The 27943-nt window shown below is 47.2% G+C and overlaps 12 non-coding genes and 1 pseudogene across 12 annotated transcripts; all 13 read left to right on the top strand.

Moving 5' to 3' along the window:
- The first annotated feature begins 111 nt into the window (after positions 1 to 111).
- On the top strand, positions 112 to 297 carry LOC130317993 (U2 spliceosomal RNA). Its single transcript, XR_008864988.1, has one exon. It is a non-coding gene; the product is annotated as a U2 spliceosomal RNA (small nuclear RNA).
- A 2097-nt stretch (positions 298 to 2394) lies between these two features.
- LOC130317902 (U2 spliceosomal RNA) lies at positions 2395 to 2585 on the top strand. The gene has a single exon (XR_008864907.1). It is a non-coding gene; the product is annotated as a U2 spliceosomal RNA (small nuclear RNA).
- A 2081-nt stretch (positions 2586 to 4666) lies between these two features.
- Positions 4667 to 4857, top strand: LOC130317915 (U2 spliceosomal RNA). The gene has a single exon (XR_008864918.1). It is a non-coding gene; the product is annotated as a U2 spliceosomal RNA (small nuclear RNA).
- Positions 4858 to 6922: 2065 nt separating this feature from the next.
- On the top strand, positions 6923 to 7113 carry LOC130317927 (U2 spliceosomal RNA). The gene has a single exon (XR_008864929.1). It is a non-coding gene; the product is annotated as a U2 spliceosomal RNA (small nuclear RNA).
- A 2083-nt stretch (positions 7114 to 9196) lies between these two features.
- On the top strand, positions 9197 to 9387 carry LOC130317939 (U2 spliceosomal RNA). The gene has a single exon (XR_008864940.1). It is a non-coding gene; the product is annotated as a U2 spliceosomal RNA (small nuclear RNA).
- A 2087-nt stretch (positions 9388 to 11474) lies between these two features.
- Positions 11475 to 11665, top strand: LOC130317951 (U2 spliceosomal RNA). Its single transcript, XR_008864951.1, has one exon. It is a non-coding gene; the product is annotated as a U2 spliceosomal RNA (small nuclear RNA).
- A 2070-nt stretch (positions 11666 to 13735) lies between these two features.
- On the top strand, positions 13736 to 13926 carry LOC130317979 (U2 spliceosomal RNA). Its single transcript, XR_008864976.1, has one exon. It is a non-coding gene; the product is annotated as a U2 spliceosomal RNA (small nuclear RNA).
- Positions 13927 to 16009: 2083 nt separating this feature from the next.
- LOC130317964 (U2 spliceosomal RNA) lies at positions 16010 to 16200 on the top strand. Its single transcript, XR_008864962.1, has one exon. It is a non-coding gene; the product is annotated as a U2 spliceosomal RNA (small nuclear RNA).
- A 2094-nt stretch (positions 16201 to 18294) lies between these two features.
- On the top strand, positions 18295 to 18485 carry LOC130317976 (U2 spliceosomal RNA). The gene has a single exon (XR_008864973.1). It is a non-coding gene; the product is annotated as a U2 spliceosomal RNA (small nuclear RNA).
- Positions 18486 to 20573: 2088 nt separating this feature from the next.
- Positions 20574 to 20761, top strand: LOC130318019 (U2 spliceosomal RNA). The gene has a single exon (XR_008864999.1). It is a non-coding gene; the product is annotated as a U2 spliceosomal RNA (small nuclear RNA).
- Positions 20762 to 21453: 692 nt separating this feature from the next.
- Positions 21454 to 21639, top strand: LOC130318008 (U2 spliceosomal RNA). Its single transcript, XR_008864995.1, has one exon. It is a non-coding gene; the product is annotated as a U2 spliceosomal RNA (small nuclear RNA).
- Positions 21640 to 23730: 2091 nt separating this feature from the next.
- LOC130317989 (U2 spliceosomal RNA) lies at positions 23731 to 23921 on the top strand. Its single transcript, XR_008864985.1, has one exon. It is a non-coding gene; the product is annotated as a U2 spliceosomal RNA (small nuclear RNA).
- Positions 23922 to 26013: 2092 nt separating this feature from the next.
- On the top strand, positions 26014 to 26187 carry LOC130318011 (U2 spliceosomal RNA; annotated as a pseudogene).
- Positions 26188 to 27943: the final 1756 nt, after the last annotated feature.

Raw genomic sequence — 27943 nt, forward strand, 5'->3', positions numbered from 1 at the left:
TTTTATCCTGCCATTTTTATTTTTTCTCCTTTTATAACTGGTTTTATTATTTGTATTTTAAAACTTTTGTGAACCTTTTATTATTTTGCATTTTAAATTCTGTATGGTTTCTTATTTATTCAATAAAATTTTGTTGAAACCTTATCTGTTCTTATCAGTTTAATATCTGATACGTCCCCTATCTGGGGACCATATATTAAATGGATTTTTGAGAACGGGGGCCGATTTCGAAGCTTGCTTCCGTCGCCCTATGCATTGACCCGATATGGCAGTATCTTCGGGTACAGTGCACCACCCCCTTACAGGGTTAAAAAGAAAGATTCCTACTTTCATTGCTACCTGCTTGCTGGCTAGCCAGCTAGCCAGCCCTGTGGGCCTTGCTGCTGCTGCTGCTGCTGCTGCAGCCAAAAAACAAAAGGTGGTGCTGCTGCTGCTTCTGCTGCTTCTGCTTGTGTCTGGCCGCTGTTGGAGCGTCCAGGCACAGGACTTCTGCTGCTGCTGACTAAATGGCCTCCTTAATTGGATCATTTGAGTAGCCAGCACACCTGTGCAGGTAGGGCATGACATGATAGGCAGCTGCCTTGATAGCGGGTGGGTGCTGAATGTTCCTAATTGACAAAATAAGATTAATGCTTATGAAGAAATATAAAATCTCATCCCTTCCCCAATATCGCGCCACACCCCTACCCCTTAATTCCCTGGTTGAACTTGATGGACATATGTCTTTTTTCGACCGTACTAACTATGTAACTATGTAACATAACATGGGGGGGTCTCCTGGCTGTTCACACAGGTGTGTCATTGCTGTACATTGACCATGCATTGCTTCTGTGGTATTGCAAAGGCAAAGACAAATGCTTCCAGCCATCCATTGCACTAATGGATTGGTCATCAGCTGGCTGTCTATGTCCCGCATCAATATAGACCAAAGTACAGAGGGTTAGGCTATGCTATAGTGCACCTACCTGATGCATCAGAAGGTGCGAGGCCCTTGCTAAATTCTGTGCACAGACTTTGAGATCTATGCTTTAGACTGTATCTAAACCTGCTCCAACATGGACTGACATTCTGGCCTACTTTCAGCCGATGCGACTTGTCTGTCGCTGAACAGTCGCTTTTTATGTATTCAGCACCTATGTATAATGTTGTAAAAATGCTCTAGAAGCTAAAGTCGCAGAAATGTCACACATATTTGGCCTGCAACTTTCTGTGCGACAAATTCAGACAGGAAAAATCAGTATAAATCCTTAGAAAATTATCCCCCAGTGTCTCCATCTGCTGGCGGTATTGAATAAGCATTGCTGCACTGATGGGGTATGCATTAGACGAAAAAAAAGAAGAAAAAGAAGAATAATACGCCCAGAAAAGAGGCGAAAAGGAGAAAAACGTAAAAAAACGTGAAAAAAAAGTAAGAGGAAGAGAAGGGAAAAAAAGGTGGAAATGGGTTTAAAAGTGATTTCGGCGGAGAAATATATATATATATATATATATATATATATATATATATATATATATATATATACGCGCACACACACACATATATATAAACGTATTCTCCGTTGAGATATTGCAGCCGCTGCTGTGTCCAGGCCCAGGAGCCTTAGCACTGTGCTGTGATGTCACTCAATACCACTGACATCACTAGGTGTAAACAACATCTCTCCTTTGCTGTGTATGTGACTATGGAGCTGTTTGGTGATGTCGTCTATTATGGCCTTCATAGAAGCAACAGGAGATTGTTGCATCCATCTAGAACCCTCAGAACTACAGTGCTATGATGTCACTCACTTCCACAGGCCTTGCAGAGTGTAAACAACAACAACCCAGCTTTGTTGTGTATGTAACCATAGGGATTGTGATGTCACCTAGAACCTTCACAGCAGCGACAGCTTTATGAGGAGCATCAGCACTGCTCTGCCTGAGCAGAACCATCACCGCCATAGGTTGTCAAATAACCCGGATTTAACCCACACAGGTAAGTCCAATGGGGTGCAGGCATGTCCTCTATGCTTACAGCTTCCCGTGGGTGTTGGTTTGATACCGTTTGGGGACAGCCAAGGAGGCATCTGCAGGCAACAAAGGTAGGTGTGTGCTTGTGTGTGTGTTTCCTATGCAGATCCTAAGCCCAGTGTCACATGCAAGTAGGAGGAGTAAGAAGGGTTCCTGGCAAATCCGGGTTATGGATTGCATTTAAAAAGGCCCCGTGGGAGTGCAATGGGCCCCTGTCTTGCTGCTTAGCAATAATGGTATGGGTTTAGGTTCTGCTGTGTGTACTGGTGGTTGACTGCCCCCCAGCCCAGAGTGTGCATGGAAAATTGTCTGGCAGCCTCCCTGACAGCAAGCAGTGATAGTGCCCATGAAGGGGACCTTGTTGGGCCCGCCCCTTTCACGGTTATCGCTTCTCGGCCTTTTGGCTAAGATCAAGTGTAGTATCTGTTCTTATCAGTTTAATATCTGATACGTCCCCTATCTGGGGACCATATATTAAATGGATTTTTGAGAACGGGGGCCGATTTCGAAGCTTGCTTCCGTCGCCCTATGCATTGACCCGATATGGCAGTATCTTCGGGTACAGTGCACCACCCCCTTACAGGGTTAAAAAGAAAGATTCCTACTTTCATTGCTACCTGCTTGCTGGCTAGCCAGCTAGCCAGCCCTGTGGGCCTTGCTGCTGCTGCTGCTGCAGCCAAAAAACAAAAGGTGGTGCTGCTGCTGCTTCTGCTGCTTCTGCTTGTGTCTGGCCGCTGTTGGAGCGTCCAGGCACAGGACTTCTGCTGCTGCTGACTAAATGGCCTCCTTAATTGGATCATTTGAGTAGCCAGCACACCTGTGCAGGTAGGGCATGACATGATAGGCAGCTGCCTTGATAGCGGGTGGGTGCTGAATGTTCCTAATTGACAAAATAAGATTAATGCTTATGAAGAAATATAAAATCTCATCCCTTCCCCAATATCGCGCCACACCCCTACCCCTTAATTCCCTGGTTGAACTTGATGGACATATGTCTTTTTTCGACCGTACTAACTATGTAACTATGTAACATAACATGGGGGGGTCTCCTGGCTGTTCACACAGGTGTGTCATTGCTGTACATTGACCATGCATTGCTTCTGTGGTATTGCAAAGGCAAAGACAAATGCTTCCAGCCATCCATTGCACTAATGGATTGGTCATCAGCTGGCTGTCTATGTCCCGCATCAATATAGACCAAAGTACAGAGGGTTAGGCTATGCTATAGTGCACCTACCTGATGCATCAGAAGGTGCGAGGCCCTTGCTAAATTCTGTGCACAGACTTTGAGATCTATGCTTTAGACTGTATCTAAACCTGCTCCAACATGGACTGACATTCTGGCCTACTTTCAGCCGATGCGACTTGTCTGTCGCTGAACAGTCGCTTTTTATGTATTCAGCACCTATGTATAATGTTGTAAAAATGCTCTAGAAGCTAAAGTCGCAGAAATGTCACACATATTTGGCCTGCAACTTTCTGTGCGACAAATTCAGACAGGAAAAATCAGTATAAATCCTTAGAAAATTATCCCCCAGTGTCTCCATCTGCTGGCGGTATTGAATAAGCATTGCTGCACTGATGGGGTATGCATTAGACGAAAAAAAAGAAGAAAAAGAAGAATAATACGCCCAGAAAAGAGGCGAAAAGGAGAAAAACGTAAAAAAACGTGAAAAAAAAGTAAGAGGAAGAGAAGGGAAAAAAAGGTGGAAATGGGTTTAAAAGTGATTTCGGCGGAGAAATATATATATATATATATATATATATATATATATATATATATACGCGCACACACACACATATATATAAACGTATTCTCCGTTGAGATATTGCAGCCGCTGCTGTGTCCAGGCCCAGGAGCCTTAGCACTGTGCTGTGATGTCACTCAATACCACTGACATCACTAGGTGTAAACAACATCTCTCCTTTGCTGTGTATGTGACTATGGAGCTGTTTGGTGATGTCGTCTATTATGGCCTTCATAGAAGCAACAGGAGATTGTTGCATCCATCTAGAACCCTCAGAACTACAGTGCTATGATGTCACTCACTTCCACAGGCCTTGCAGAGTGTAAACAACAACAACCCAGCTTTGTTGTGTATGTAACCATAGGGATTGTGATGTCACCTAGAACCTTCACAGCAGCGACAGCTTTATGAGGAGCATCAGCACTGCTCTGCCTGAGCAGAACCATCACCGCCATAGGTTGTCAAATAACCCGGATTTAACCCACACAGGTAAGTCCAATGGGGTGCAGGCATGTCCTCTATGCTTACAGCTTCCCGTGGGTGTTGGTTTGATACCGTTTGGGGACAGCCAAGGAGGCATCTGCAGGCAACAAAGGTAGGTGTGTGCTTGTGTGTGTGTTTCCTATGCAGATCCTAAGCCCAGTGTCACATGCAAGTAGGAGGAGTAAGAAGGGTTCCTGGCAAATCCGGGTTATGGATTGCATTTAAAAAGGCCCCGTGGGAGTGCAATGGGCCCCTGTCTTGCTGCTTAGCAATAATGGTATGGGTTTAGGTTCTGCTGTGTGTACTGGTGGTTGACTGCCCCCCAGCCCAGAGTGTGCATGGAAAATTGTCTGGCAGCCTCCCTGACAGCAAGCAGTGATAGTGCCCATGAAGGGGACCTTGTTGGGCCCGCCCCTTTCACGGTTATCGCTTCTCGGCCTTTTGGCTAAGATCAAGTGTAGTATCTGTTCTTATCAGTTTAATATCTGATACGTCCCCTATCTGGGGACCATATATTAAATGGATTTTTGAGAACGGGGGCCGATTTCGAAGCTTGCTTCCGTCGCCCTATGCATTGACCCGATATGGCAGTATCTTCGGGTACAGTGCACCACCCCCTTACAGGGTTAAAAAGAAAGATTCCTACTTTCATTGCTACCTGCTTGCTGGCTAGCCAGCTAGCCAGCCCTGTGGGCCTTGCTGCTGCTGCTGCTGCTGCTGCAGCCAAAAAACAAAAGGTGGTGCTGCTGCTGCTTCTGCTGCTTCTGCTTGTGTCTGGCCGCTGTTGGAGCGTCCAGGCACAGGACTTCTGCTGCTGCTGACTAAATGGCCTCCTTAATTGGATCATTTGAGTAGCCAGCACACCTGTGCAGGTAGGGCATGACATGATAGGCAGCTGCCTTGATAGCGGGTGGGTGCTGAATGTTCCTAATTGACAAAATAAGATTAATGCTTATGAAGAAATATAAAATCTCATCCCTTCCCCAATATCGCGCCACACCCCTACCCCTTAATTCCCTGGTTGAACTTGATGGACATATGTCTTTTTTCGACCGTACTAACTATGTAACTATGTAACATAACATGGGGGGGTCTCCTGGCTGTTCACACAGGTGTGTCATTGCTGTACATTGACCATGCATTGCTTCTGTGGTATTGCAAAGGCAAAGACAAATGCTTCCAGCCATCCATTGCACTAATGGATTGGTCATCAGCTGGCTGTCTATGTCCCGCATCAATATAGACCAAAGTACAGAGGGTTAGGCTATGCTATAGTGCACCTACCTGATGCATCAGAAGGTGCGAGGCCCTTGCTAAATTCTGTGCACAGACTTTGAGATCTATGCTTTAGACTGTATCTAAACCTGCTCCAACATGGACTGACATTCTGGCCTACTTTCAGCCGATGCGACTTGTCTGTCGCTGAACAGTCGCTTTTTATGTATTCAGCACCTATGTATAATGTTGTAAAAATGCTCTAGAAGCTAAAGTCGCAGAAATGTCACACATATTTGGCCTGCAACTTTCTGTGCGACAAATTCAGACAGGAAAAATCAGTATAAATCCTTAGAAAATTATCCCCCAGTGTCTCCATCTGCTGGCGGTATTGAATAAGCATTGCTGCACTGATGGGGTATGCATTAGACGAAAAAAAAGAAGAAAAAGAAGAATAATACGCCCAGAAAAGAGGCGAAAAGGAGAAAAACGTAAAAAAACGTGAAAAAAAAGTAAGAGGAAGAGAAGGGAAAAAAAGGTGGAAATGGGTTTAAAAGTGATTTCGGCGGAGAAATATATATATATATATATATACGCGCACACACACACATATATATAAACGTATTCTCCGTTGAGATATTGCAGCCGCTGCTGTGTCCAGGCCCAGGAGCCTTAGCACTGTGCTGTGATGTCACTCAATACCACTGACATCACTAGGTGTAAACAACATCTCTCCTTTGCTGTGTATGTGACTATGGAGCTGTTTGGTGATGTCGTCTATTATGGCCTTCATAGAAGCAACAGGAGATTGTTGCATCCATCTAGAACCCTCAGAACTACAGTGCTATGATGTCACTCACTTCCACAGGCCTTGCAGAGTGTAAACAACAACAACCCAGCTTTGTTGTGTATGTAACCATAGGGATTGTGATGTCACCTAGAACCTTCACAGCAGCGACAGCTTTATGAGGAGCATCAGCACTGCTCTGCCTGAGCAGAACCATCACCGCCATAGGTTGTCAAATAACCCGGATTTAACCCACACAGGTAAGTCCAATGGGGTGCAGGCATGTCCTCTATGCTTACAGCTTCCCGTGGGTGTTGGTTTGATACCGTTTGGGGACAGCCAAGGAGGCATCTGCAGGCAACAAAGGTAGGTGTGTGCTTGTGTGTGTGTTTCCTATGCAGATCCTAAGCCCAGTGTCACATGCAAGTAGGAGGAGTAAGAAGGGTTCCTGGCAAATCCGGGTTATGGATTGCATTTAAAAAGGCCCCGTGGGAGTGCAATGGGCCCCTGTCTTGCTGCTTAGCAATAATGGTATGGGTTTAGGTTCTGCTGTGTGTACTGGTGGTTGACTGCCCCCCAGCCCAGAGTGTGCATGGAAAATTGTCTGGCAGCCTCCCTGACAGCAAGCAGTGATAGTGCCCATGAAGGGGACCTTGTTGGGCCCGCCCCTTTCACGGTTATCGCTTCTCGGCCTTTTGGCTAAGATCAAGTGTAGTATCTGTTCTTATCAGTTTAATATCTGATACGTCCCCTATCTGGGGACCATATATTAAATGGATTTTTGAGAACGGGGGCCGATTTCGAAGCTTGCTTCCGTCGCCCTATGCATTGACCCGATATGGCAGTATCTTCGGGTACAGTGCACCACCCCCTTACAGGGTTAAAAAGAAAGATTCCTACTTTCATTGCTACCTGCTTGCTGGCTAGCCAGCTAGCCAGCCCTGTGGGCCTTGCTGCTGCTGCTGCTGCTGCTGCAGCCAAAAAACAAAAGGTGGTGCTGCTGCTGCTTCTGCTGCTTCTGCTTGTGTCTGGCCGCTGTTGGAGCGTCCAGGCACAGGACTTCTGCTGCTGCTGACTAAATGGCCTCCTTAATTGGATCATTTGAGTAGCCAGCACACCTGTGCAGGTAGGGCATGACATGATAGGCAGCTGCCTTGATAGCGGGTGGGTGCTGAATGTTCCTAATTGACAAAATAAGATTAATGCTTATGAAGAAATATAAAATCTCATCCCTTCCCCAATATCGCGCCACACCCCTACCCCTTAATTCCCTGGTTGAACTTGATGGACATATGTCTTTTTTCGACCGTACTAACTATGTAACTATGTAACATAACATGGGGGGGTCTCCTGGCTGTTCACACAGGTGTGTCATTGCTGTACATTGACCATGCATTGCTTCTGTGGTATTGCAAAGGCAAAGACAAATGCTTCCAGCCATCCATTGCACTAATGGATTGGTCATCAGCTGGCTGTCTATGTCCCGCATCAATATAGACCAAAGTACAGAGGGTTAGGCTATGCTATAGTGCACCTACCTGATGCATCAGAAGGTGCGAGGCCCTTGCTAAATTCTGTGCACAGACTTTGAGATCTATGCTTTAGACTGTATCTAAACCTGCTCCAACATGGACTGACATTCTGGCCTACTTTCAGCCGATGCGACTTGTCTGTCGCTGAACAGTCGCTTTTTATGTATTCAGCACCTATGTATAATGTTGTAAAAATGCTCTAGAAGCTAAAGTCGCAGAAATGTCACACATATTTGGCCTGCAACTTTCTGTGCGACAAATTCAGACAGGAAAAATCAGTATAAATCCTTAGAAAATTATCCCCCAGTGTCTCCATCTGCTGGCGGTATTGAATAAGCATTGCTGCACTGATGGGGTATGCATTAGACGAAAAAAAAGAAGAAAAAGAAGAATAATACGCCCAGAAAAGAGGCGAAAAGGAGAAAAACGTAAAAAAACGTGAAAAAAAAGTAAGAGGAAGAGAAGGGAAAAAAAGGTGGAAATGGGTTTAAAAGTGATTTCGGCGGAGAAATATATATATATATATATATATATATATATATATATATACGCGCACACACACACATATATATAAACGTATTCTCCGTTGAGATATTGCAGCCGCTGCTGTGTCCAGGCCCAGGAGCCTTAGCACTGTGCTGTGATGTCACTCAATACCACTGACATCACTAGGTGTAAACAACATCTCTCCTTTGCTGTGTATGTGACTATGGAGCTGTTTGGTGATGTCGTCTATTATGGCCTTCATAGAAGCAACAGGAGATTGTTGCATCCATCTAGAACCCTCAGAACTACAGTGCTATGATGTCACTCACTTCCACAGGCCTTGCAGAGTGTAAACAACAACAACCCAGCTTTGTTGTGTATGTAACCATAGGGATTGTGATGTCACCTAGAACCTTCACAGCAGCGACAGCTTTATGAGGAGCATCAGCACTGCTCTGCCTGAGCAGAACCATCACCGCCATAGGTTGTCAAATAACCCGGATTTAACCCACACAGGTAAGTCCAATGGGGTGCAGGCATGTCCTCTATGCTTACAGCTTCCCGTGGGTGTTGGTTTGATACCGTTTGGGGACAGCCAAGGAGGCATCTGCAGGCAACAAAGGTAGGTGTGTGCTTGTGTGTGTGTTTCCTATGCAGATCCTAAGCCCAGTGTCACATGCAAGTAGGAGGAGTAAGAAGGGTTCCTGGCAAATCCGGGTTATGGATTGCATTTAAAAAGGCCCCGTGGGAGTGCAATGGGCCCCTGTCTTGCTGCTTAGCAATAATGGTATGGGTTTAGGTTCTGCTGTGTGTACTGGTGGTTGACTGCCCCCCAGCCCAGAGTGTGCATGGAAAATTGTCTGGCAGCCTCCCTGACAGCAAGCAGTGATAGTGCCCATGAAGGGGACCTTGTTGGGCCCGCCCCTTTCACGGTTATCGCTTCTCGGCCTTTTGGCTAAGATCAAGTGTAGTATCTGTTCTTATCAGTTTAATATCTGATACGTCCCCTATCTGGGGACCATATATTAAATGGATTTTTGAGAACGGGGGCCGATTTCGAAGCTTGCTTCCGTCGCCCTATGCATTGACCCGATATGGCAGTATCTTCGGGTACAGTGCACCACCCCCTTACAGGGTTAAAAAGAAAGATTCCTACTTTCATTGCTACCTGCTTGCTGGCTAGCCAGCTAGCCAGCCCTGTGGGCCTTGCTGCTGCTGCTGCTGCTGCTGCAGCCAAAAAACAAAAGGTGGTGCTGCTGCTGCTTCTGCTGCTTCTGCTTGTGTCTGGCCGCTGTTGGAGCGTCCAGGCACAGGACTTCTGCTGCTGCTGACTAAATGGCCTCCTTAATTGGATCATTTGAGTAGCCAGCACACCTGTGCAGGTAGGGCATGACATGATAGGCAGCTGCCTTGATAGCGGGTGGGTGCTGAATGTTCCTAATTGACAAAATAAGATTAATGCTTATGAAGAAATATAAAATCTCATCCCTTCCCCAATATCGCGCCACACCCCTACCCCTTAATTCCCTGGTTGAACTTGATGGACATATGTCTTTTTTCGACCGTACTAACTATGTAACTATGTAACATAACATGGGGGGGTCTCCTGGCTGTTCACACAGGTGTGTCATTGCTGTACATTGACCATGCATTGCTTCTGTGGTATTGCAAAGGCAAAGACAAATGCTTCCAGCCATCCATTGCACTAATGGATTGGTCATCAGCTGGCTGTCTATGTCCCGCATCAATATAGACCAAAGTACAGAGGGTTAGGCTATGCTATAGTGCACCTACCTGATGCATCAGAAGGTGCGAGGCCCTTGCTAAATTCTGTGCACAGACTTTGAGATCTATGCTTTAGACTGTATCTAAACCTGCTCCAACATGGACTGACATTCTGGCCTACTTTCAGCCGATGCGACTTGTCTGTCGCTGAACAGTCGCTTTTTATGTATTCAGCACCTATGTATAATGTTGTAAAAATGCTCTAGAAGCTAAAGTCGCAGAAATGTCACACATATTTGGCCTGCAACTTTCTGTGCGACAAATTCAGACAGGAAAAATCAGTATAAATCCTTAGAAAATTATCCCCCAGTGTCTCCATCTGCTGGCGGTATTGAATAAGCATTGCTGCACTGATGGGGTATGCATTAGACGAAAAAAAAGAAGAAAAAGAAGAATAATACGCCCAGAAAAGAGGCGAAAAGGAGAAAAACGTAAAAAAACGTGAAAAAAAAGTAAGAGGAAGAGAAGGGAAAAAAAGGTGGAAATGGGTTTAAAAGTGATTTCGGCGGAGAAATATATATATATATATATATATATATATATATATATATATATACGCGCACACACACACATATATATAAACGTATTCTCCGTTGAGATATTGCAGCCGCTGCTGTGTCCAGGCCCAGGAGCCTTAGCACTGTGCTGTGATGTCACTCAATACCACTGACATCACTAGGTGTAAACAACATCTCTCCTTTGCTGTGTATGTGACTATGGAGCTGTTTGGTGATGTCGTCTATTATGGCCTTCATAGAAGCAACAGGAGATTGTTGCATCCATCTAGAACCCTCAGAACTACAGTGCTATGATGTCACTCACTTCCACAGGCCTTGCAGAGTGTAAACAACAACAACCCAGCTTTGTTGTGTATGTAACCATAGGGATTGTGATGTCACCTAGAACCTTCACAGCAGCGACAGCTTTATGAGGAGCATCAGCACTACTCTGCCTGAGCAGAACCATCACCGCCATAGGTTGTCAAATAACCCGGATTTAACCCACACAGGTAAGTCCAATGGGGTGCAGGCATGTCCTCTATGCTTACAGCTTCCCGTGGGTGTTGGTTTGATACCGTTTGGGGACAGCCAAGGAGGCATCTGCAGGCAACAAAGGTAGGTGTGTGCTTGTGTGTGTGTTTCCTATGCAGATCCTAAGCCCAGTGTCACATGCAAGTAGGAGGAGTAAGAAGGGTTCCTGGCAAATCCGGGTTATGGATTGCATTTAAAAAGGCCCCGTGGGAGTGCAATGGGCCCCTGTCTTGCTGCTTAGCAATAATGGTATGGGTTTAGGTTCTGCTGTGTGTACTGGTGGTTGACTGCCCCCCAGCCCAGAGTGTGCATGGAAAATTGTCTGGCAGCCTCCCTGACAGCAAGCAGTGATAGTGCCCATGAAGGGGACCTTGTTGGGCCCGCCCCTTTCACGGTTATCGCTTCTCGGCCTTTTGGCTAAGATCAAGTGTAGTATCTGTTCTTATCAGTTTAATATCTGATACGTCCCCTATCTGGGGACCATATATTAAATGGATTTTTGAGAACGGGGGCCGATTTCGAAGCTTGCTTCCGTCGCCCTATGCATTGACCCGATATGGCAGTATCTTCGGGTACAGTGCACCACCCCCTTACAGGGTTAAAAAGAAAGATTCCTACTTTCATTGCTACCTGCTTGCTGGCTAGCCAGCTAGCCAGCCCTGTGGGCCTTGCTGCTGCTGCTGCTGCAGCCAAAAAACAAAAGGTGGTGCTTCTGCTGCTTCTGCTTGTGTCTGGCCGCTGTTGGAGCGTCCAGGCACAGGACTTCTGCTGCTGCTGACTAAATGGCCTCCTTAATTGGATCATTTGAGTAGCCAGCACACCTGTGCAGGTAGGGCATGACATGATAGGCAGCTGCCTTGATAGCGGGTGGGTGCTGAATGTTCCTAATTGACAAAATAAGATTAATGCTTATGAAGAAATATAAAATCTCATCCCTTCCCCAATATCGCGCCACACCCCTACCCCTTAATTCCCTGGTTGAACTTGATGGACATATGTCTTTTTTCGACCGTACTAACTATGTAACTATGTAACATAACATGGGGGGGTCTCCTGGCTGTTCACACAGGTGTGTCATTGCTGTACATTGACCATGCATTGCTTCTGTGGTATTGCAAAGGCAAAGACAAATGCTTCCAGCCATCCATTGCACTAATGGATTGGTCATCAGCTGGCTGTCTATGTCCCGCATCAATATAGACCAAAGTACAGAGGGTTAGGCTATGCTATAGTGCACCTACCTGATGCATCAGAAGGTGCGAGGCCCTTGCTAAATTCTGTGCACAGACTTTGAGATCTATGCTTTAGACTGTATCTAAACCTGCTCCAACATGGACTGACATTCTGGCCTACTTTCAGCCGATGCGACTTGTCTGTCGCTGAACAGTCGCTTTTTATGTATTCAGCACCTATGTATAATGTTGTAAAAATGCTCTAGAAGCTAAAGTCGCAGAAATGTCACACATATTTGGCCTGCAACTTTCTGTGCGACAAATTCAGACAGGAAAAATCAGTATAAATCCTTAGAAAATTATCCCCCAGTGTCTCCATCTGCTGGCGGTATTGAATAAGCATTGCTGCACTGATGGGGTATGCATTAGACGAAAAAAAAGAAGAAAAAGAAGAATAATACGCCCAGAAAAGAGGCGAAAAGGAGAAAAACGTAAAAAAACGTGAAAAAAAAGTAAGAGGAAGAGAAGGGAAAAAAAGGTGGAAATGGGTTTAAAAGTGATTTCGGCGGAGAAATATATATATATATATATATATATATATATATATATATATACGCGCACACACACACATATATATAAACGTATTCTCCGTTGAGATATTGCAGCCGCTGCTGTGTCCAGGCCCAGGAGCCTTAGCACTGTGCTGTGATGTCACTCAATACCACTGACATCACTAGGTGTAAACAACATCTCTCCTTTGCTGTGTATGTGACTATGGAGCTGTTTGGTGATGTCGTCTATTATGGCCTTCATAGAAGCAACAGGAGATTGTTGCATCCATCTAGAACCCTCAGAACTACAGTGCTATGATGTCACTCACTTCCACAGGCCTTGCAGAGTGTAAACAACAACAACCCAGCTTTGTTGTGTATGTAACCATAGGGATTGTGATGTCACCTAGAACCTTCACAGCAGCGACAGCTTTATGAGGAGCATCAGCACTGCTCTGCCTGAGCAGAACCATCACCGCCATAGGTTGTCAAATAACCCGGATTTAACCCACACAGGTAAGTCCAATGGGGTGCAGGCATGTCCTCTATGCTTACAGCTTCCCGTGGGTGTTGGTTTGATACCGTTTGGGGACAGCCAAGGAGGCATCTGCAGGCAACAAAGGTAGGTGTGTGCTTGTGTGTGTGTTTCCTATGCAGATCCTAAGCCCAGTGTCACATGCAAGTAGGAGGAGTAAGAAGGGTTCCTGGCAAATCCGGGTTATGGATTGCATTTAAAAAGGCCCCGTGGGAGTGCAATGGGCCCCTGTCTTGCTGCTTAGCAATAATGGTATGGGTTTAGGTTCTGCTGTGTGTACTGGTGGTTGACTGCCCCCCAGCCCAGAGTGTGCATGGAAAATTGTCTGGCAGCCTCCCTGACAGCAAGCAGTGATAGTGCCCATGAAGGGGACCTTGTTGGGCCCGCCCCTTTCACGGTTATCGCTTCTCGGCCTTTTGGCTAAGATCAAGTGTAGTATCTGTTCTTATCAGTTTAATATCTGATACGTCCCCTATCTGGGGACCATATATTAAATGGATTTTTGAGAACGGGGGCCGATTTCGAAGCTTGCTTCCGTTGCCCTATGCATTGACCCGATATGGCAGTATCTTCGGGTACAGTGCACCACCCCCTTACAGGGTTAAAAAGAAAGATTCCTACTTTCATTGCTACCTGCTTGCTGGCTAGCCAGCTAGCCAGCCCTGTGGGCCTTGCTGCTGCTGCTGCTGCTGCTGCAGCCAAAAAACAAAAGGTGGTGCTGCTGCTGCTTCTGCTGCTTCTGCTTGTGTCTGGCCGCTGTTGGAGCGTCCAGGCACAGGACTTCTGCTGCTGCTGACTAAATGGCCTCCTTAATTGGATCATTTGAGTAGCCAGCACACCTGTGCAGGTAGGGCATGACATGATAGGCAGCTGCCTTGATAGCGGGTGGGTGCTGAATGTTCCTAATTGACAAAATAAGATTAATGCTTATGAAGAAATATAAAATCTCATCCCTTCCCCAATATCGCGCCACACCCCTACCCCTTAATTCCCTGGTTGAACTTGATGGACATATGTCTTTTTTCGACCGTACTAACTATGTAACTATGTAACATAACATGGGGGGGTCTCCTGGCTGTTCACACAGGTGTGTCATTGCTGTACATTGACCATGCATTGCTTCTGTGGTATTGCAAAGGCAAAGACAAATGCTTCCAGCCATCCATTGCACTAATGGATTGGTCATCAGCTGGCTGTCTATGTCCCGCATCAATATAGACCAAAGTACAGAGGGTTAGGCTATGCTATAGTGCACCTACCTGATGCATCAGAAGGTGCGAGGCCCTTGCTAAATTCTGTGCACAGACTTTGAGATCTATGCTTTAGACTGTATCTAAACCTGCTCCAACATGGACTGACATTCTGGCCTACTTTCAGCCGATGCGACTTGTCTGTCGCTGAACAGTCGCTTTTTATGTATTCAGCACCTATGTATAATGTTGTAAAAATGCTCTAGAAGCTAAAGTCGCAGAAATGTCACACATATTTGGCCTGCAACTTTCTGTGCGACAAATTCAGACAGGAAAAATCAGTATAAATCCTTAGAAAATTATCCCCCAGTGTCTCCATCTGCTGGCGGTATTGAATAAGCATTGCTGCACTGATGGGGTATGCATTAGACGAAAAAAAAGAAGAAAAAGAAGAATAATACGCCCAGAAAAGAGGCGAAAAGGAGAAAAACGTAAAAAAACGTGAAAAAAAAGTAAGAGGAAGAGAAGGGAAAAAAAGGTGGAAATGGGTTTAAAAGTGATTTCGGCGGAGAAATATATATATATATATATATATATATATATATATATATACGCGCACACACACACATATATATAAACGTATTCTCCGTTGAGATATTGCAGCCGCTGCTGTGTCCAGGCCCAGGAGCCTTAGCACTGTGCTGTGATGTCACTCAATACCACTGACATCACTAGGTGTAAACAACATCTCTCCTTTGCTGTGTATGTGACTATGGAGCTGTTTGGTGATGTCGTCTATTATGGCCTTCATAGAAGCAACAGGAGATTGTTGCATCCATCTAGAACCCTCAGAACTACAGTGCTATGATGTCACTCACTTCCACAGGCCTTGCAGAGTGTAAACAACAACAACCCAGCTTTGTTGTGTATGTAACCATAGGGATTGTGATGTCACCTAGAACCTTCACAGCAGCGACAGCTTTATGAGGAGCATCAGCACTGCTCTGCCTGAGCAGAACCATCACCGCCATAGGTTGTCAAATAACCCGGATTTAACCCACACAGGTAAGTCCAATGGGGTGCAGGCATGTCCTCTATGCTTACAGCTTCCCGTGGGTGTTGGTTTGATACCGTTTGGGGACAGCCAAGGAGGCATCTGCAGGCAACAAAGGTAGGTGTGTGCTTGTGTGTGTGTTTCCTATGCAGATCCTAAGCCCAGTGTCACATGCAAGTAGGAGGAGTAAGAAGGGTTCCTGGCAAATCCGGGTTATGGATTGCATTTAAAAAGGCCCCGTGGGAGTGCAATGGGCCCCTGTCTTGCTGCTTAGCAATAATGGTATGGGTTTAGGTTCTGCTGTGTGTACTGGTGGTTGACTGCCCCCCAGCCCAGAGTGTGCATGGAAAATTGTCTGGCAGCCTCCCTGACAGCAAGCAGTGATAGTGCCCATGAAGGGGACCTTGTTGGGCCCGCCCCTTTCACGGTTATCGCTTCTCGGCCTTTTGGCTAAGATCAAGTGTAGTATCTGTTCTTATCAGTTTAATATCTGATACGTCCCCTATCTGGGGACCATATATTAAATGGATTTTTGAGAACGGGGGCCGATTTCGAAGCTTGCTTCCGTCGCCCTATGCATTGACCCGATATGGCAGTATCTTCGGGTACAGTGCACCACCCCCTTACAGGGTTAAAAAGAAAGATTCCTACTTTCATTGCTACCTGCTTGCTGGCTAGCCAGCTAGCCAGCCCTGTGGGCCTTGCTGCTGCTGCTGCTGCTGCTGCTGCAGCCAAAAAACAAAAGGTGGTGCTGCTGCTGCTTCTGCTGCTTCTGCTTGTGTCTGGCCGCTGTTGGAGCGTCCAGGCACAGGACTTCTGCTGCTGCTGACTAAATGGCCTCCTTAATTGGATCATTTGAGTAGCCAGCACACCTGTGCAGGTAGGGCATGACATGATAGGCAGCTGCCTTGATAGCGGGTGGGTGCTGAATGTTCCTAATTGACAAAATAAGATTAATGCTTATGAAGAAATATAAAATCTCATCCCTTCCCCAATATCGCGCCACACCCCTACCCCTTAATTCCCTGGTTGAACTTGATGGACATATGTCTTTTTTCGACCGTACTAACTATGTAACTATGTAACATAACATGGGGGGGTCTCCTGGCTGTTCACACAGGTGTGTCATTGCTGTACATTGACCATGCATTGCTTCTGTGGTATTGCAAAGGCAAAGACAAATGCTTCCAGCCATCCATTGCACTAATGGATTGGTCATCAGCTGGCTGTCTATGTCCCGCATCAATATAGACCAAAGTACAGAGGGTTAGGCTATGCTATAGTGCACCTACCTGATGCATCAGAAGGTGCGAGGCCCTTGCTAAATTCTGTGCACAGACTTTGAGATCTATGCTTTAGACTGTATCTAAACCTGCTCCAACATGGACTGACATTCTGGCCTACTTTCAGCCGATGCGACTTGTCTGTCGCTGAACAGTCGCTTTTTATGTATTCAGCACCTATGTATAATGTTGTAAAAATGCTCTAGAAGCTAAAGTCGCAGAAATGTCACACATATTTGGCCTGCAACTTTCTGTGCGACAAATTCAGACAGGAAAAATCAGTATAAATCCTTAGAAAATTATCCCCCAGTGTCTCCATCTGCTGGCGGTATTGAATAAGCATTGCTGCACTGATGGGGTATGCATTAGACGAAAAAAAAGAAGAAAAAGAAGAATAATACGCCCAGAAAAGAGGCGAAAAGGAGAAAAACGTAAAAAAACGTGAAAAAAAAGTAAGAGGAAGAGAAGGGAAAAAAAGGTGGAAATGGGTTTAAAAGTGATTTCGGCGGAGAAATATATATATATATATATATATATATATATATATATATATATATATACGCGCACACACACACATATATATAAACGTATTCTCCGTTGAGATATTGCAGCCGCTGCTGTGTCCAGGCCCAGGAGCCTTAGCACTGTGCTGTGATGTCACTCAATACCACTGACATCACTAGGTGTAAACAACATCTCTCCTTTGCTGTGTATGTGACTATGGAGCTGTTTGGTGATGTCGTCTATTATGGCCTTCATAGAAGCAACAGGAGATTGTTGCATCCATCTAGAACCCTCAGAACTACAGTGCTATGATGTCACTCACTTCCACAGGCCTTGCAGAGTGTAAACAACAACAACCCAGCTTTGTTGTGTATGTAACCATAGGGATTGTGATGTCACCTAGAACCTTCACAGCAGCGACAGCTTTATGAGGAGCATCAGCACTGCTCTGCCTGAGCAGAACCATCACCGCCATAGGTTGTCAAATAACCCGGATTTAACCCACACAGGTAAGTCCAATGGGGTGCAGGCATGTCCTCTATGCTTACAGCTTCCCGTGGGTGTTGGTTTGATACCGTTTGGGGACAGCCAAGGAGGCATCTGCAGGCAACAAAGGTAGGTGTGTGCTTGTGTGTGTGTTTCCTATGCAGATCCTAAGCCCAGTGTCACATGCAAGTAGGAGGAGTAAGAAGGGTTCCTGGCAAATCCGGGTTATGGATTGCATTTAAAAAGGCCCCGTGGGAGTGCAATGGGCCCCTGTCTTGCTGCTTAGCAATAATGGTATGGGTTTAGGTTCTGCTGTGTGTACTGGTGGTTGACTGCCCCCCAGCCCAGAGTGTGCATGGAAAATTGTCTGGCAGCCTCCCTGACAGCAAGCAGTGATAGTGCCCATGAAGGGGACCTTGTTGGGCCCGCCCCTTTCACGGTTATCGCTTCTCGGCCTTTTGGCTAAGATCAAGTGTAGTATCTGTTCTTATCAGTTTAATATCTGATACGTCCCCTATCTGGGGACCATATATTAAATGGATTTTTGAGAACGGGGGCCGATTTCGAAGCTTGCTTCCGTCGCCCTATGCATTGACCCGATATGGCAGTATCTTCGGGTACAGTGCACCACCCCCTTACAGGGTTAAAAAGAAAGATTCCTACTTTCATTGCTACCTGCTTGCTGGCTAGCCAGCTAGCCAGCCCTGTGGGCCTTGCTGCTGCTGCTGCTGCTGCTGCAGCCAAAAAACAAAAGGTGGTGCTGCTGCTGCTTCTGCTGCTTCTGCTTGTGTCTGGCCGCTGTTGGAGCGTCCAGGCACAGGACTTCTGCTGCTGCTGACTAAATGGCCTCCTTAATTGGATCATTTGAGTAGCCAGCACACCTGTGCAGGTAGGGCATGACATGATAGGCAGCTGCCTTGATAGCGGGTGGGTGCTGAATGTTCCTAATTGACAAAATAAGATTAATGCTTATGAAGAAATATAAAATCTCATCCCTTCCCCAATATCGCGCCACACCCCTACCCCTTAATTCCCTGGTTGAACTTGATGGACATATGTCTTTTTTCGACCGTACTAACTATGTAACTATGTAACATAACATGGGGGGGTCTCCTGGCTGTTCACACAGGTGTGTCATTGCTGTACATTGACCATGCATTGCTTCTGTGGTATTGCAAAGGCAAAGACAAATGCTTCCAGCCATCCATTGCACTAATGGATTGGTCATCAGCTGGCTGTCTATGTCCCGCATCAATATAGACCAAAGTACAGAGGGTTAGGCTATGCTATAGTGCACCTACCTGATGCATCAGAAGGTGCGAGGCCCTTGCTAAATTCTGTGCACAGACTTTGAGATCTATGCTTTAGACTGTATCTAAACCTGCTCCAACATGGACTGACATTCTGGCCTACTTTCAGCCGATGCGACTTGTCTGTCGCTGAACAGTCGCTTTTTATGTATTCAGCACCTATGTATAATGTTGTAAAAATGCTCTAGAAGCTAAAGTCGCAGAAATGTCACACATATTTGGCCTGCAACTTTCTGTGCGACAAATTCAGACAGGAAAAATCAGTATAAATCCTTAGAAAATTATCCCCCAGTGTCTCCATCTGCTGGCGGTATTGAATAAGCATTGCTGCACTGATGGGGTATGCATTAGACGAAAAAAAAGAAGAAAAAGAAGAATAATACGCCCAGAAAAGAGGCGAAAAGGAGAAAAACGTAAAAAAACGTGAAAAAAAAGTAAGAGGAAGAGAAGGGAAAAAAAGGTGGAAATGGGTTTAAAAGTGATTTCGGCGGAGAATATATATATATATATATATATATATATATATATATATATATATACGCGCACACACACACATATATATAAACGTATTCTCCGTTGAGATATTGCAGCCGCTGCTGTGTCCAGGCCCAGGAGCCTTAGCACTGTGCTGTGATGTCACTCAATACCACTGACATCACTAGGTGTAAACAACATCTCTCCTTTGCTGTGTATGTGACTATGGAGCTGTTTGGTGATGTCGTCTATTATGGCCTTCATAGAAGCAACAGGAGATTGTTGCATCCATCTAGAACCCTCAGAACTACAGTGCTATGATGTCACTCACTTCCACAGGCCTTGCAGAGTGTAAACAACAACAACCCAGCTTTGTTGTGTATGTAACCATAGGGATTGTGATGTCACCTAGAACCTTCACAGCAGCGACAGCTTTATGAGGAGCATCAGCACTGCTCTGCCTGAGCAGAACCATCACCGCCATAGGTTGTCAAATAACCCGGATTTAACCCACACAGGTAAGTCCAATGGGGTGCAGGCATGTCCTCTATGCTTACAGCTTCCCGTGGGTGTTGGTTTGATACCGTTTGGGGACAGCCAAGGAGGCATCTGCAGGCAACAAAGGTAGGTGTGTGCTTGTGTGTGTGTTTCCTATGCAGATCCTAAGCCCAGTGTCACATGCAAGTAGGAGGAGTAAGAAGGGTTCCTGGCAAATCCGGGTTATGGATTGCATTTAAAAAGGCCCCGTGGGAGTGCAATGGGCCCCTGTCTTGCTGCTTAGCAATAATGGTATGGGTTTAGGTTCTGCTGTGTGTACTGGTGGTTGACTGCCCCCCAGCCCAGAGTGTGCATGGAAAATTGTCTGGCAGCCTCCCTGACAGCAAGCAGTGATAGTGCCCATGAAGGGGACCTTGTTGGGCCCGCCCCTTTCACGGTTATCGCTTCTCGGCCTTTTGGCTAAGATCAAGTGTAGTATCTGTTCTTATCAGTTTTTCATGCCGGTGGACAGTAACGCCGGTATGGGGCTGGTGGGGATGGGTGCTGCATGGAGGATGCAGGTGTACCAGGGCTTTCCGGGGCTGGTTCTGAGGAATCAGCTCGACGGCTGCCCCGATGTGACCTGTTCCCTCCGGGTCTCGCCATGAGGCTGAGAGGGTCTAGAGCCGAGGTACTTTGTGCCTCGGGGAGTGGTGACCCCGAGGTGCCGAAACTCACTGGGAGAATAGGCTCACTGAGTTGAAGCACGGGCACCATAATCTCTTCACCTTGTGGCACTCACCTCTTGATTCCCGGCCTTCTGGCTAGGATCAGAGAAATTTTTATAGATCCGGCCGGATGTCCGGGCAGTATATCTGCACACATTCACTTATTTATTTCTTTTTTGTCTCACTGTGTCACTTTTTGCGTGTTGTGTGTTCACAGGATTTGTCAGGATGCGGTAGCCCTTCTGGGTGTCCCTCCTGGCGGTCTAGGGGAGGTGTGTGTGGCCATTAGGTTCCGCACCTCCCTGCAAACACCCCGGGTACTCCTGCTTTGGCAGGGTACCTACCGTAATCGGCTCTGCGGGCAGATACCTTGGCTAACGCCAAGGGGGATGCCGGGAGCATTTGTGGTCCCCTAGTAGCTTCGGCGAAAAGGGACATCGAACCTGGAACCTCGCAGGTACCTTTTGGTCCGGAGGCGAAGGGTAAGGTTTGTTGGGGGGCCTCTCTCCTATCGGAGAAGGGCTTGCGATAGACCGCATCCTTTGTGCACGTTTTTTTAGTGTAACACGTTTGCACTTTTTCTTGCACTTTGGGTGAATCGAAAGCACGTTCCTCGGCTTTAGATAAAAAAAAAAAAAAAAAAAATCTGTTCTTATCAGTTTAATATCTGATACGTCCCCTATCTGGGGACCATATATTAAATGGATTTTTGAGAACGGGGGCCGATTTCGAAGCTTGCTTCCGTCGCCCTATGCATTGACCCGATATGGCAGTATCTTCGGGTACAGTGCACCACCCCCTTACAGGGTTAAAAAGAAAGATTCCTACTTTCATTGCTACCTGCTTGCTGGCTAGCCAGCTAGCCAGCCCTGTGGGCCTTGCTGCTGCTGCTGCTGCTGCTGCAGCCAAAAAACAAAAGGTGGTGCTGCTGCTGCTTCTGCTGCTTCTGCTTGTGTCTGGCCGCTGTTGGAGCGTCCAGGCACAGGACTTCTGCTGCTGCTGACTAAATGGCCTCCTTAATTGGATCATTTGAGTAGCCAGCACACCTGTGCAGGTAGGGCATGACATGATAGGCAGCTGCCTTGATAGCGGGTGGGTGCTGAATGTTCCTAATTGACAAAATAAGATTAATGCTTATGAAGAAATATAAAATCTCATCCCTTCCCCAATATCGCGCCACACCCCTACCCCTTAATTCCCTGGTTGAACTTGATGGACATATGTCTTTTTTCGACCGTACTAACTATGTAACTATGTAACATAACATGGGGGGGTCTCCTGGCTGTTCACACAGGTGTGTCATTGCTGTACATTGACCATGCATTGCTTCTGTGGTATTGCAAAGGCAAAGACAAATGCTTCCAGCCATCCATTGCACTAATGGATTGGTCATCAGCTGGCTGTCTATGTCCCGCATCAATATAGACCAAAGTACAGAGGGTTAGGCTATGCTATAGTGCACCTACCTGATGCATCAGAAGGTGCGAGGCCCTTGCTAAATTCTGTGCACAGACTTTGAGATCTATGCTTTAGACTGTATCTAAACCTGCTCCAACATGGACTGACATTCTGGCCTACTTTCAGCCGATGCGACTTGTCTGTCGCTGAACAGTCGCTTTTTATGTATTCAGCACCTATGTATAATGTTGTAAAAATGCTCTAGAAGCTAAAGTCGCAGAAATGTCACACATATTTGGCCTGCAACTTTCTGTGCGACAAATTCAGACAGGAAAAATCAGTATAAATCCTTAGAAAATTATCCCCCAGTGTCTCCATCTGCTGGCGGTATTGAATAAGCATTGCTGCACTGATGGGGTATGCATTAGACGAAAAAAAAGAAGAAAAAGAAGAATAATACGCCCAGAAAAGAGGCGAAAAGGAGAAAAACGTAAAAAAACGTGAAAAAAAAGTAAGAGGAAGAGAAGGGAAAAAAAGGTGGAAATGGGTTTAAAAGTGATTTCGGCGGAGAAATATATATATATATATATATATATATATATATATATATATATATATACGCGCACACACACACATATATATAAACGTATTCTCCGTTGAGATATTGCAGCCGCTGCTGTGTCCAGGCCCAGGAGCCTTAGCACTGTGCTGTGATGTCACTCAATACCACTGACATCACTAGGTGTAAACAACATCTCTCCTTTGCTGTGTATGTGACTATGGAGCTGTTTGGTGATGTCGTCTATTATGGCCTTCATAGAAGCAACAGGAGATTGTTGCATCCATCTAGAACCCTCAGAACTACAGTGCTATGATGTCACTCACTTCCACAGGCCTTGCAGAGTGTAAACAACAACAACCCAGCTTTGTTGTGTATGTAACCATAGGGATTGTGATGTCACCTAGAACCTTCACAGCAGCGACAGCTTTATGAGGAGCATCAGCACTGCTCTGCCTGAGCAGAACCATCACCGCCATAGGTTGTCAAATAACCCGGATTTAACCCACACAGGTAAGTCCAATGGGGTGCAGGCATGTCCTCTATGCTTACAGCTTCCCGTGGGTGTTGGTTTGATACCGTTTGGGGACAGCCAAGGAGGCATCTGCAGGCAACAAAGGTAGGTGTGTGCTTGTGTGTGTGTTTCCTATGCAGATCCTAAGCCCAGTGTCACATGCAAGTAGGAGGAGTAAGAAGGGTTCCTGGCAAATCCGGGTTATGGATTGCATTTAAAAAGGCCCCGTGGGAGTGCAATGGGCCCCTGTCTTGCTGCTTAGCAATAATGGTATGGGTTTAGGTTCTGCTGTGTGTACTGGTGGTTGACTGCCCCCCAGCCCAGAGTGTGCATGGAAAATTGTCTGGCAGCCTCCCTGACAGCAAGCAGTGATAGTGCCCATGAAGGGGACCTTGTTGGGCCCGCCCCTTTCACGGTTATCGCTTCTCGGCCTTTTGGCTAAGATCAAGTGTAGTATCTGTTCTTATCAGTTTAATATCTGATACGTCCCCTATCTGGGGACCATATATTAAATGGATTTTTGAGAACGGGGGCCGATTTCGAAGCTTGCTTCCGTCGCCCTATGCATTGACCCGATATGGCAGTATCTTCGGGTACAGTGCACCACCCCCTTACAGGGTTAAAAAGAAAGATTCCTACTTTCATTGCTACCTGCTTGCTGGCTAGCCAGCTAGCCAGCCCTGTGGGCCTTGCTGCTGCTGCTGCTGCTGCTGCAGCCAAAAAACAAAAGGTGGTGCTGCTGCTGCTTCTGCTGCTTCTGCTTGTGTCTGGCCGCTGTTGGAGCGTCCAGGCACAGGACTTCTGCTGCTGCTGACTAAATGGCCTCCTTAATTGGATCATTTGAGTAGCCAGCACACCTGTGCAGGTAGGGCATGACATGATAGGCAGCTGCCTTGATAGCGGGTGGGTGCTGAATGTTCCTAATTGACAAAATAAGATTAATGCTTATGAAGAAATATAAAATCTCATCCCTTCCCCAATATCGCGCCACACCCCTACCCCTTAATTCCCTGGTTGAACTTGATGGACATATGTCTTTTTTCGACCGTACTAACTATGTAACTATGTAACATAACATGGGGGGGTCTCCTGGCTGTTCACACAGGTGTGTCATTGCTGTACATTGACCATGCATTGCTTCTGTGGTATTGCAAAGGCAAAGACAAATGCTTCCAGCCATCCATTGCACTAATGGATTGGTCATCAGCTGGCTGTCTATGTCCCGCATCAATATAGACCAAAGTACAGAGGGTTAGGCTATGCTATAGTGCACCTACCTGATGCATCAGAAGGTGCGAGGCCCTTGCTAAATTCTGTGCACAGACTTTGAGATCTATGCTTTAGACTGTATCTAAACCTGCTCCAACATGGACTTGACATTCTGGCCTACTTTCAGCCGATGCGACTTGTCTGTCGCTGAACAGTCGCTTTTTATGTATTCAGCACCTATGTATAATGTTGTAAAAATGCTCTAGAAGCTAAAGTCGCAGAAATGTCACACATATTTGGCCTGCAACTTTCTGTGCGACAAATTCAGACAGGAAAAATCAGTATAAATCCTTAGAAAATTATCCCCCAGTGTCTCCATCTGCTGGCGGTATTGAATAAGCATTGCTGCACTGATGGGGTATGCATTAGACGAAAAAAAAGAAGAAAAAGAAGAATAATACGCCCAGAAAAGAGGCGAAAAGGAGAAAAACGTAAAAAAACGTGAAAAAAAAGTAAGAGGAAGAGAAGGGAAAAAAAGGTGGAAATGGGTTTAAAAGTGATTTCGGCGGAGAAATATATATATATATATATATATATATATATATATATATATATATATACGCGCACACACACACATATATATAAACGTATTCTCCGTTGAGATATTGCAGCCGCTGCTGTGTCCAGGCCCAGGAGCCTTAGCACTGTGCTGTGATGTCACTCAATACCACTGACATCACTAGGTGTAAACAACATCTCTCCTTTGCTGTGTATGTGACTATGGAGCTGTTTGGTGATGTCGTCTATTATGGCCTTCATAGAAGCAACAGGAGATTGTTGCATCCATCTAGAACCCTCAGAACTACAGTGCTATGATGTCACTCACTTCCACAGGCCTTGCAGAGTGTAAACAACAACAACCCAGCTTTGTTGTGTATGTAACCATAGGGATTGTGATGTCACCTAGAACCTTCACAGCAGCGACAGCTTTATGAGGAGCATCAGCACTGCTCTGCCTGAGCAGAACCATCACCGCCATAGGTTGTCAAATAACCCGGATTTAACCCACACAGGTAAGTCCAATGGGGTGCAGGCATGTCCTCTATGCTTACAGCTTCCCGTGGGTGTTGGTTTGATACCGTTTGGGGACAGCCAAGGAGGCATCTGCAGGCAACAAAGGTAGGTGTGTGCTTGTGTGTGTGTTTCCTATGCAGATCCTAAGCCCAGTGTCACATGCAAGTAGGAGGAGTAAGAAGGGTTCCTGGCAAATCCGGGTTATGGATTGCATTTAAAAAGGCCCCGTGGGAGTGCAATGGGCCCCTGTCTTGCTGCTTAGCAATAATGGTATGGGTTTAGGTTCTGCTGTGTGTACTGGTGGTTGACTGCCCCCCAGCCCAGAGTGTGCATGGAAAATTGTCTGGCAGCCTCCCTGACAGCAAGCAGTGATAGTGCCCATGAAGGGGACCTTGTTGGGCCCGCCCCTTTCACGGTTATCGCTTCTCGGCCTTTTGGCTAAGATCAAGTGTAGTATCTGTTCTTATCAGTAGGGGATACTTACCTGGCAGGGGAGATACCATGATCGCTACGGTCTGAAGAACTCCAAGCATTGTGGTAGAGATTTTGCGTAGTACGATTGCAGTACTTTTCGTTCTTATTAGAACCGCATTTCTCTAGAGCATACCACCTGAAGATCGTCTCCTGCCTGCCTCGGAACATCTGAAGAAGGAGAAGATCTTGAAGACTGCAGCTCCGGAAGAAGCCGACGAAGAACCTGGAAGAAGGGAATCGGCGGTGAATTCCGGAACAGCGGCGAAGAGGAAGGCGGCGCAGAATCTTTTCGAAGAAACTCGCTGCCTCTGGAGAAGGATTTGCATAGCTCCTCCCACCGGGACCGGATCTGCATAGCTCCTCCCACCCGGGAAAGAAGACTTTGCGAAGCCTCTCTCCACAAGCAAGCAAGGAAGCGGAAAAGAGCCTGCTGGAAGAAGCCATGGCCTCAACCAGCAAGTCCACCCAGGAGGCTGCAGGGCAAGGCCTGGAGGTCCAGCCCCAACCACAGCAAGCTTCAACCTCCACCACGGCAAGGCAGAAGGGCGGCAGAATTCCTAACCTGGAAGCTCCAACCCTGGAGCCCTGGATGAGGCAGACTGTTGCCTTGAAGCTCAAGCCCGTGGACGGAAGGGTGCCGGACATGTCCCACGACGTGTTCTGCAAGAAGATGCTGGCGGATCAAGGCTTCCCCACGGCTGACACCCTGGGAATAGCAACCTTCTTTTCGGGAATCTTCTACATCACCTTTGCCACCATTGGGACCTGTAGAAGATACTGGGAGGTGGTGAAAGCGGCGAGTCCCGAATCCCCTTTCTCTCGCTTTGTGGGCAACTGCCTTATTCAAAGAGAGGAGAGGCGGGTGACGGTCTCAATGCGGAACCCACACACCCCAGGCACGGACATCTCGACCTTCCTGAAGCGCTTCTGCACCGTGGTGAGGGAGCCCACCCGCATCCTGAACTCACTCGGATACTGGACCTGCAAGTGGTCTGTGGTCGTCAGACTCAACAAGAACCCTGCTTCTCCAGACGGACTACAGCACCTGCCAACGACATTTTCCTTGGGCAACTCCACAGGACTTATCTTCTACCCGGACATGCCGCAGACCTGCAGGAGATGTGGCAAGATGGGCCACGAGGGCAAGGACTGTACGGAGGATGCCTGCAGGTATTGCCGTGTGACAGGTCACACGACCAAGGACTGCCCCAAGAGCAAGACCTGCAACCTCTGCGGACTGGCAGCCCACAGCTACAAGGACTGCCCCCAGAGGGAGAGAACATGGGCATCTGTGGCAGCGAGAGCACCGAAGCCAGCCCCAGCTCCGGAGCCAACACCACGGATGGCCAAGCCGACCAAGGAGGGTAAGAAGGCGAAAGCCACCACCCCTGCCCCGTCCCGCCCCTCCCCTGCCCCTCCCGCCCCATCCCCTGCCCCTCCCGCCCCATCTCCTGCCCCATCCCGCCCCACCCCTGCCCCATCCCGTCCCACCCCTGCCCCATCCCGTCCCACCCCTGCCCCTCCTGCCCCATCCCGTCCCACCCCTGCCCCTCCTGCCCCATCCCGTCCCACCCCCGCCCCTCCTGCCCCATCCCGCCCCACCCCTGCCCCCCGTACCCCACCCCGGCCCACCCCTGCCCCCCGTACCCCACCCCGGCCCACCCCTGCCCCGTCCTCCCCTGCCCGGCCCACCCCTGCCCCGTCCTCCCCTGCCCGGCCCACCCCTGCCCCGTCCTCCCCTGCCCGGGCACTCTCTCCTGCCCCCCGCCCCACCCAGCCTCCTTTCTCTCCTGGCCCAGCAGCACCTAACCCCCCTCCAGCTGCTGGTGCCCGCCCTTCGGAGGACTTTCCTGTGCTTCCTCCCCCAGGTACCA

Source organism: Hyla sarda, unplaced genomic scaffold (genome assembly GCF_029499605.1).
Source record: "Hyla sarda isolate aHylSar1 unplaced genomic scaffold, aHylSar1.hap1 scaffold_204, whole genome shotgun sequence".
Classification (NCBI taxonomy): Eukaryota; Metazoa; Chordata; class Amphibia; order Anura; family Hylidae; genus Hyla; species Hyla sarda.